The sequence below is a fragment of the Aspergillus fischeri genome, genomic scaffold (genome assembly GCF_000149645.3).
Source record: "Aspergillus fischeri NRRL 181 1099437636251 genomic scaffold, whole genome shotgun sequence".
Taxonomy (NCBI): Eukaryota; Fungi; Ascomycota; class Eurotiomycetes; order Eurotiales; family Aspergillaceae; genus Aspergillus; species Aspergillus fischeri.
The window spans coordinates 224,290-235,001 of NW_001509769.1; the positions used below are offsets into that span (position 1 = coordinate 224,290).

At 45.4% G+C, this 10,712-nt stretch overlaps 1 annotated feature.

The window, feature by feature from the left end:
- The first annotated feature begins 2,910 nt into the window (after positions 1 to 2,910).
- Positions 2,911 to 4,440: a mobile genetic element.
- Positions 4,441 to 10,712: the final 6,272 nt, after the last annotated feature.

A 10,712-nucleotide genomic window follows, 5' to 3' on the forward strand; every position in this document is an offset into this window, starting at 1 on the left:
TCTCTTGGTCCCGAATCGAACCCATTCGGTTAAACTGTCGGTTACGGTTTTCGCGGGTTTAACCGTTAGGTTTAACCAACCCACACCCTTTTAGGCAGAAATCACTGATTTCTAGGATTTCACTAATAATTTTAATAGCATTAGATAGCCCTATTTCTCGGCTATCTAACAATATAAATATTGATTCAAAATACCCAGTGGTTGCTGAGATATAAGGGAATAATCATCTCTGTCATAGGTTGGTATGAAAGTGGTGCGGAGATATATATAAGGGCACCAAGCTCTGACAACCACCATAGTTTGAATATATTTTCAACCACCACCCATTCAACCCTATAGATATCGAATCGATATTTTAGATATAGATTAGAATGATCATAATTACCATATATTTCATATAAAAATGATAATTTCATATAAGCATGCTCGATAGGCCCTATAGATAGGGGCCCCCGGGGGGAATGATAACACTAAAACGGTTAAAATTCAGCGGTTTAACCAACCCAGAACCGAACCGAATCTAACCATGGTTAGTTAGTAGGGACCTAGCTAGGCCTAGCTAGGCCTATCGCACCGGGTCCGGGTTGGCTCCGGGTTCTAAAATTTGAACCCGAAATCGCAGTGGTTCGGTGCCAACTCGCAGCAAATGCAACTCTAAACTTAGCGCGAACTAATCATGGTACCATATGTATGACATAAACTAGAGAGCAAATAGTTAGGAAAAACAAACATAAGTCACCAAGGACGTCTTAATAATATTATCGCACAGTTTCTCTTACCCAAGGAAAACTAAATTGTCCGCCAGATTGCCACGATGAGTAATGTTAGGCCCTGAGTACTACTTGATCAGAGTTTCTTAGACTAAAATTGACATCATTGCTTACAGGATGAGGGGGAAAAAGGGCTGCGCTTGTGATGATGGCAAGTTATATGTATTTCTCATAGAGGTGGAGATTGTAACCCAGTGTAGTCTGGGGAGAATGATCCCTAGTCCTGAGCTATAAGGGATCAGTACCAGGCAGGGATCGTGCTTCTGAGACAGCTGCAGATAGAATGAACGAGCATAAAATACGCTCATTCCTGGAGATGATACATCATAAATTTCGATATAATCATGATAAGCGTTTTGAGAGAGACAAACACCCGGAAAACCTTCGCTTTCTGAGGATCCTTCGGCAGGATACGTTTCATATACTTTAGTTTTCATAGTGGTAGGGAACAAGTGTTTTACTGTCATGACTCATGAAAGGCAGATTATCCAAGATTATATGTATATGATATGCCCTAAATTTAGATCTTGCAGTTCAAAATTCAGCATCGAAAGTTCCCTAGGGAAAGCACTCTCGAACCTAAAATAGACTCGTGATTCCCCTGCACAATATAGTGGCTATTATTTTTACTAATCACTTTCAATGTTTGACGGACCGATCTCTAGGTAGTATTCGATACAGTCATTCTCTGTGGTCCAACCCCTAGTATCATACTTCAGGTTGGATGAATCCGACAGTATATAGTTAGATCACACATAGTATAGTCATCAGCTGAGAAGAATCAGACCTTCATTGCTATATCATTTGTATGCAAACTACTAGTGAATAGTGATTTCTCACCTCGTGGCGGAATTGCGGTTCCCAACCAAAATGTGGGTATATTAGCGCCGGGAGCTTCAGTTATGTAGATATACAAAAAGAGCAAATGAACTGCTTAGGGACATCTTTCTGGTCAAAGCTGAGACATTTTGTATGTAACCATTGCTTACAGACTTTACTACTTTGAAATAAGTAGACTGGCCGTGAAATATATGGGAGAATAACATACCACTGAATCATTAGATGGCCTCCATCTTGCATGGATTTGCATATACATCTTGTAGAATTGTTGGGCGTGGTATGAACGGCGGTCGATAAGCCTCGCTATTAACACCATCAGCGTTTGTCAATGCTGTAGCTAAGGATATGAACGATTAGCAATTGCCTGCCTTGAATATATCGGTGGTATTCTTTGAGGATTTTGGAAGAGATTCAGATACACTCATTGGGTTGAATGATGATGAGCCTCGCCCTGTAACGGGAAGATGGATCGGTTCTGCCGGGGCAATCGTACCACTGCTGATATGAGTTTGCTGCTAGAAGAGTAAAGGAAGGCTAGAACAATTGTCTTACGGAGGATATTGCTGTTGTTGCACATAAGAGCTTTGATCCATATCGAGCAAATTTTCATAGCTAATGTTCGAGCTCAATAAAGCGCAGAAGCCCTCTCTCATGGTTATTGCCATCAAATATTCCTCATTCATGAGCGGGCTTCCAGCTGGAGTTATCAAGAACTCATATGGCGACCTGTTGTCGCTGTAAGTGCGCCCATCTGCAGCATTGGGGATTGTCGTGAAAGTTGCTCTATGTTAAGTTACTTTGAGTTTAGTATGTGAAAAGCTCTCCCTTTTATGCAAAGATCAGTTAACCGACTGGTTCAGACCTACAGGTGATGATATGCCTATTATAAGCCTTTTGCGAAATACTTATCTAATTGATTTGTCGATGCCTTCAGGGAATAGAACAGGGCTTAACCCAATGTAAATAACTCTCAGAAGGGCACTTTTGCGCCCGTAAATTGTTCATTTTAGATATATAGCTTATCATCTCGGTACCAAACTTCTTCATGTCATGAACATCAGTGGAGCAAATTGGCTATCTCGCCCTGTCGGTTGTCAAGGAACCATCACAGATGAAACAACACTGAACTACGGAGTATAGCACTTAGGACTACCGTCCCAAATCACCTGACGAACGTTTTTCATCTATACACCGATTTTCGATAGATTTAGATAGACCACAATACCATCAATATGGACTCAATTGAAGCAGCTCTGGCAGAATAAAATCCTTGAAAGCAGGAGAAAAGATCAATTACACAAAAATAGCGGAAAAGCATGGCGTCAGCCGGGCGACATTGTCAAAACGTCACCGCGGTGTACAGGGCTCTCGTCAAAACCAGTATGAAAAGCAACGAGTTCTCAACAACCAGCAGTCAAAAGAGCTGATTAAATGGATCAATAATCTTACTGAGCGTGGCTTACCACCATCTCAATCAATGTTGCGAAATTTCACAAAAGAAATTACTGGAAATAAGCCTGGAAAATGCTGGCCGAACCGCTTTATCACGAAACATCATGATGAGCTTGTTTATTCCTATACAACTGGAATTGACGTTTCGCGCAAAAGAGCTGATTCTGCCTACAAGTACGCACTATACTTCAAGCTTATGGCCAAAAAGATTGAGGAGTACGAGATTGAACCTAGAGATATGTACAATATGGATGAGAAGGGTTTTCTCATTGGAGTACTATCAAAAGGCAAAAGAATCTTTTCACGACGCTGGTATGAGAAAGGGGAATCCCAACAACGAATCCAGGATGGAAATAGGGAATGGATTACTACAGTTGCCTGTATTTGTGCAGATGGGATAGCTCTTCCACCTGGTTTGATTTACCAGGCTGTTTCTCAAGATATGCAAGATATGTGGCTTCAGGATTTTAACCCTGATGACCATTACTGCTTTTTTACATCTTCTCCTAGTGGCTGGACCAACGATGAGCTAGGATATGCGTGGCTTACAACTTTATTCGATCCGCAAACAAAAGAGAAGGCGCGAAGGCGTTGGCGACTTCTAATTCTTGATGGCCATGGCTCCCACGTCAGCATGAAGTTTATTAACTTTTGTGATGCCAACAAGATCCTTCTGGCTATCTATCCACCTCATTCAACGCATAGTTTGCAGCCTCTTGATGTCAGTCTTTTCAGCCCTCTTTCTCGAGCATACAGCGATGAATTGGAGCAATTTATGCATGAATATCAAGGATTAAGTCATATTACAAAGCGAGATTTCTTTCGGCTGTTTTGGCCAAGCTGGAATAAGGCTTTTTCAAGCAAAAATATCAACAGTGCATGGGAATCTGTTGGTTTAAACCCTTGGAATCCAGAGGTTGTTTTAGCGCGCTTCACCAGGAAACAAGACGAAAGACCCTCTTCTAGTGAGTCTACGCAATCTGTCTTGAAGGCAGAAGACTGGCGTCGCATTGAGAAGCTTCTGGAGCAAGTTGTTTCTAATGTTTATGATGTCAAAGTGCGGAAACTGCATGATACAATAATGCATCTTTCCACGGAGAACATCCTTGTCAAAACACGCTGTAAAGGCCTAGAAAATGCCCTACGAAATGAGCAGAAGAGGCGACAGCGTGGGAAGCCTTTACAGCTTCAACTTCAAGCACCAGAAGATGGGAATGCCATCTTTTACAGCCCTAAGAAGACTCAACAAGCGCGGGGCCTTCAAGCAGAGAAGGAGGAAACAGCACGCCTTGCTAAGGTTGCCAAGGGGGAGGATAAGATACGCAGGCAGCAGGAGAAGGAAGAGAAACAACGCTTAATTGAAGAACGAAAAAGAACAAGGGCTTTTATTAAGAGTGTGCGGATACAGGAAGCAGAGGAAAAGAGACGCCAGAAAGAAGAGGAGAAGGCCACAAAACAAGCTGCTATGCAGCTTCAAAATGATATCAGGCATGCTAATAAAGAGACGAAGAAGGCCGCAGTGCCGAATACAGCAAATAAAAAAGAAGCTATTAAAAAGAAAAATGTGGAAGAAGTGGAAGAGGCACCTATTGCTGTAAACAGTCGTGGAAGGCAAATGCGGCTTCCCCAGTGGTTTCGCAACACCAAAAATTAGCTAGATAGCTTTTTCATATATTGTATTTTATTCCATCAAAAAATTCAATCATTTTATCATTTCGTTGTGGCTGTATGGCTTTATTTCTATACTCTAGTTGACCTTGAAAAACGTTCGTCAGGTGATCGGGGACGGTACGCAAGACACAGACTGAGGGTAGTAGAAACACTATTTCCACGCGCGCTTCACCTCAGACCTGCAAATTACGTATCCTTATAATCCAAATTTATAAGCTCTTCCTGAGCTAAGGGTTTGCCCCAAGACGCATTGAAAAACACCCAAAATCCATCCATTATTATTGTACGAAGGGCGCTGGATCAACCCTATCCGGACCCTTGGCGCCGCAACCTGACTCCTAGTCCTAGGTACCTTGGCTACAGCAAAGAAGAGTATGGATAACTGGTCTCTAGAGCTCTTAAGGGTGCCATACTTTATGTTAATATTCTCACAACCGACTTACGACGCCTCCAATCGAAACAAGATCTCAATAATAATCCGCCATGTACATAGATATCTACCAGGCATACCAGACTAAGTTATCCTGCATCTAGTCAAGAATTGAAGCTTTTCAGTTAAATATTTGCAGCTTAGCACATTGCTTTGCTCCGCAGGCGGCAGGCACTAGGTACCTCGTAATGTCAGATTATGACATAGATCACTACCTTAGCTAGGTGGTGTGGCTGCCCTAGTGCGGCCGGGCATGTGGTAAAGGCACCTTGCATTGCCCACCAGATATGGGTGATGCTTCTCTGACCTGTAGGTATAACAGAGTGAGAGAAAAGGAAACCATGGCTCTTCATAATACAATTTGTTTCTCGTTTATCAGATCTAAGCACTATTGCCCCTTCGTGCGAGTTAATGGGAGATCTACCACCATCTTCAGGATACGGAACTGTGAGCGAGGACGAAATAAAAGACATTTGGACAGTGGAAAGGTCCATACAGAACCTTTTGGTATTGCACAGCAGAGACATCCATAGTCCCAACAACAATTCCAGCAACTCTGAACACATATAAGATCACAACAAATACAACGTGACATTGAAAGCATACTAATAGTGGTGGTTATATCTACCCCTTATGCCAAGGGGCCGGAATCGCATGTTGGAGCGCAGGACACCATCGTCCAGAACTTCTTCCAATGGCGTTCTTCTCCCTATGTCCGATACATGAAGTTCGTTGGCTTCTTGTTTTGGAGGACATCTTTCGTGTTCTAAGTGTGAACTCTCCCAGACTGATGCTTGAGACATCCAATGGCACTGGATCCATCCCCTGAGATGTCCAATGACATCAAGTCGATTATTGTGTAATTATAGACCGCAGATGTAGGCTCTGTGGATGGGCATTGGAAACGGCGGCAATACTTTGGCTGGTCTAGAAAAGATATTAGCACTAAGATAACCCAAAGCCAGGGGAGCTTAGATTTGAGAGTAATATAAAAGTGGAGGGCTTACCCAGAAGTAATAAGAATAGGATTTGCCGCAGATAATATATGGGACATTTGCCCATGGTCTGGCAGAGTCTATGACTCTGTTATAATCCATGTGGATTTTCTTGTCAACTAGCTTTGTTGCATTGTCTGTCATTAGCAGTGCCAGCAGTGCCAGCAGGACAATGTAATCCCCTAAGGCGATTACAACTGGATCTGAAATGCAGTGTAGTTCTCTGCATTGAACTGTCGATGGAGTTTGATGATTAGAGCGGTGCAGATAGCTGCTCACTTCTTCAACATATACCAAATGATACCATCTACTTAATTTAATCATCACCCCATTGAACAGGTTGGTCCTGACTCTGTCAGCCTTCTAGACCCATATTTACTTTGCTGGGTCACTGTTCCAGTTCCAATGCCTCTTTAATTGTGCTGCTGCAGTAGGTGCGGGTCGGCCAAAGTCTTGCAGTAGCGGCTTGAAGCATTTATTATTAAGATAATTGCCTTCTGTCACCAATAGCTCGATTCTCAATGTAAGAAGTCCCTTGTGACCGGAGGTCCCAGGAGAGAAGTTCTCGGGGTGCGGCCGTTGCCCACTGGAGCGATTGTTCGTCAGCAAGGAAAAGAGATCGATCTGGGCTGTTATCATGCACCAGGGTCACTGCCCAGTGCAAATATCATAGCAGGACCCTTGATCTTGGATTAGTTCCACTATCCAGTGCGCTGCTTGGACTCTTGTAGAGTATAGACTGTTAGTGAAATCCGTGAACAGCAGGTGCATGACATCGAAACTTGTGAAATGAGATGCTAATTTGATGAAAACTTGGGTATAATCCGGTGCACCTTCTGACAGCCATGCTTCGCCTCAGCACAAGTCTTGCAAGCCTTCTGCTCGTGGCTGTTGGCCTTTTTCGGCGGCGACAACAGTGACCAGGGGTCTATGGTTATTGAGCTTCTTCTGCAGGCACAGGACGCGCGATGGTTCTGAAGGTCCTGTATCTCCCGAGACCCCCTTGCGCTTGATGTAGGCATTGACAAATTCAAAGTTTGACGCAAGTCTGCTAGCAGGCCCTCCTCACCAGGGGCAAATGTCTCAGCAGGATTTGTATGGGACGCTGGTCAAGTCCTAGCTGTCGAGGTCATAGAGCCAGCAGTAGGCAATTTACTGACAGCGGTGGCCTTTTAAGAAGAGGCCTTGAGTGCTAGGGTTGTAAGGATAAGGCCCATCCGAGTCATGTCCATGAATGGTTGAATGAAGATTGCGAGAGAAAGTTAAAGAGGGTTCAAAGTTGTCAAAGGAAACTTCAACAGTATAAGTAATGACGAAGGAATAATGATGGTATGAATACCATGAGTTGTGTTAGCTTATTGTCTATTGTGTTGTGCTAATCCCTGATGTTTGACAGCTTTCATTGTAGAGTCTTGTATAGCTGGCATTGAACTGTGTTGCTCCACACCCTTTACTATAATGAAATCCTATGTGCGGTCACAGGGATGCCTCCATAGCCCCTAATAAATTAGCATATGTTACTAAAATGTCTAGAAAGGGACATGAAAAAGGGAAAACTCATGATACTCACCTCAAAAGATGTTTGAACAGGCAGCTTTCAGCGTAACCCTAAAAAGCTGTTGCCTCCAGTCCGTCGTGTATTCTATATAACAATTGTCCTAAGACGCCAGTACCACACGCACTGTGTAAAGACTGGGTTCACCCCATAAACCATAAACCCCAGCTACAAAACCAGAACATAACCAACAACATGAGCTCAAGCATCTCTGACCCCAGAACCATTCTCCTCATTCTTGGCCTTCTTAGGACTGGCCCGCCTTGTCATTGCCTGTAGCGTCATTGTTAGCGTCCTTCTTTCCATGGCCGCGCTTATGCTTCTCTGGGGAAGCAGGAGTGGAGGAGTCGCCGTCGGCAGTAGCAATTTCCCTAAGGCGTTAAATTCTGTGCTTGACACTTTCTCAGAGAATTCCGCAATACTCCGGCCTTGCAAGGCAAGTGACTCGCTCCCATTCTAAGGGAACTGCTCTGTGGCTGCAGGTATTGACGACGAGGGCGTCTGTTCTTCAGAGGCGAAAAGGGATTGATTCTGCCACTAATTCCTATTAAGGGCCCAATCGATCGGTATGCCAGTGATTGGTCCCGTTAGACATTGTAGGAAGATGACAAGCGCTGACAAGGCACAAGTTTATATTGATATCGGCAGGTTGGCGTTGACAAAGTTAGAGGCGTGAGGCAAGCAGCTTAGCAATATCTGGAGTTGTTATTTGATGACAAGATGAGAAGACTTATTCAACTGTTGATGGTGACGCCTGCTTGTCCGTACTTAACGAATTATATGTTAATCTCCTTGCAGGAGTTGGTAAACTAAGAAGTGGACAGTGGTCCACACGGCCGAGATACCAGGCATCGCGATTGTGCGGGAAGCTTCTGGGGATGTATTTGAACCATGGCTTGACTACTGCCTCATCACGACGGACAGCCAGGCGGCCCTACTAATGAGGCGGCTAAGGGTGCCATAACACTAGACACTGGGCTGACGTTGGAGAGGGTCTGCGCAATAATACTCAGATAAAAGGTGAAGCAGAAGGCATAGGCAGTGTGGGAATGGGAATGGACGCGCCATTCCCGCTCCACAGGCCAGCCCACCCGCTGCTGGGTGAGCCTCCTGGAAAAGGCGAACCTCTAGTCATGGAGAGACATGCAGAACAGCCAGATCACAGCCCTCATGCGCTTACTGTCAGGGCGAATCGGGTTCAACCACTTCCTCCTCCAAGTTAACGCGGTTGGTGTCCTAGAATGTAGCTGTGGAGAGGCAGTGCAGACCCTGAGGCATGCCACCCTGGCGTGCGCTTTGCATGGAAACCTTTACAGGATTTCTGATGCATATATGACCGACATGATGACTACCAAAGGCTGGTTCCCGAACCTAATTCTGCGCGGCTGGCCGCGGATTGTATCATATAGACCGGGATGCTGGGGTAAGTCAAAGCAGATACTGGGAAGTACATGCAGCTGGGGAATAGCAGCAGCAATTCCCCTGACCAAGACCGCACTGAGAGACACGACTCACTAGCAGATGCAACTAATTTATATAAATGCTACGGTCCGTCCAATTGCAGCTGGCGTTTTTGTGCTCTCTATAGCTTAGGTAGACTGTGTGCTGGCTGTCAGTAGGCCCTTTAAGAGTTACCATTTCTAGGTTAGGTACTTTAAGTAAGGTAGTTTTATGTAGTGGTGTTGTTGATTATTTGCTAGGTTAAATCCCAAATACTTATCATGTGGATGATCAATGTACTACTAGCCAATTTCTACCAGAGGGAGTGTTCTTTTCTTAGTGAGTCTTCATGGATGGATTGAGGATGAATGATTTCTTTCGATACTTCACACGCTTCATGAACTGTGTTTGATGACAGGTTGTCGCCACTATAATATTAAATAGGGATAATTGCAAGGAGCAGAACATTTCTGATATAGATTATAGACATGATGTTATGTTTACATTAGGCTATATAGTTATATCTTTTGATAGTGTATGTGTTTGAGTCTCTTGGGGAGATATCCTAGGATCTGGCAAGGTCAATGGTGTGTTTAGTAGAATATGGTTGCAAGCGTTACTTTTTTTATGACAGAGCAGTCTGTTCTCAGAGTTAAGATGATAAAGGATCATGAGAGAATTTGTAGTATTATTAGATTAGTGTAGTTAACTTTGCGGGGCCTTGCCCTATACTGTAGGGTGAAATGTTAAGCACTTATGCATAATGCACTATCCCATATTAAAATTTTATGGGTCGTCGCGCAGCCACAGAACCCATCCATGACACCCTGGAGCACCTGACAACTCGTGAGAATCGCATACGGCGCCGAGCGCGCATCCGACCTGATCGCCGTCCCGACTCCGTCCACCCGCTGCAGATCAAAGCACATAGCCAGCACGATCGTCCCGAAGATATTCAGGGTGAAGGTCCCCAGCGGGAAGGCGGGCACGCGCGGGTTGAGGTACAGCGAGAGATAGTACCGCAGGAGACAGCCGAGCGGGGCGAAGACGATGGCGAAGACGGCGCGCCCGCGCCAGGTGTCCAGAGTGTTGTTGCTGCTGTTGCTGGTGGAGCGATCCGGTGGCCAGATGGCTAGGAAGACGGCGCCGAGCCAGCAGCCCCAGCCGAGTAGGACGAAGAGCGGGTCGAGGACGCGGCGGGTGAGGCGGAAGGGGAGGGGAGGGGTGAAGCGGTCGCAGGTGAGGGCGAGGTGAGCGCCGCAGATAAGTGCTGAGAGGCTGAGGGCGATGGTGGTGAGGAGGACGGCGAGGAGGGCCATGAAGCTGTAGCCGCCATTGCGGGAGGTGATTGAGGAGGCGGAGGGGTTGGGAAGGTCGTTTGTGAGGGCGAGGAAGACGTCGCGGATGCTCAAGGCGCGACGCTGAGCGGGAAAGAGGCGGAAGTCTCCAGCCTGAAGCACGCTGTTGCGGATGCGGAATGGCGGGTCGGAGAAGCTCTAGAGGAAGTCCGTAAAGAAGCTGCGCGAAAAGAGGCTCTTCAGCGACGCGGCCAAGACATG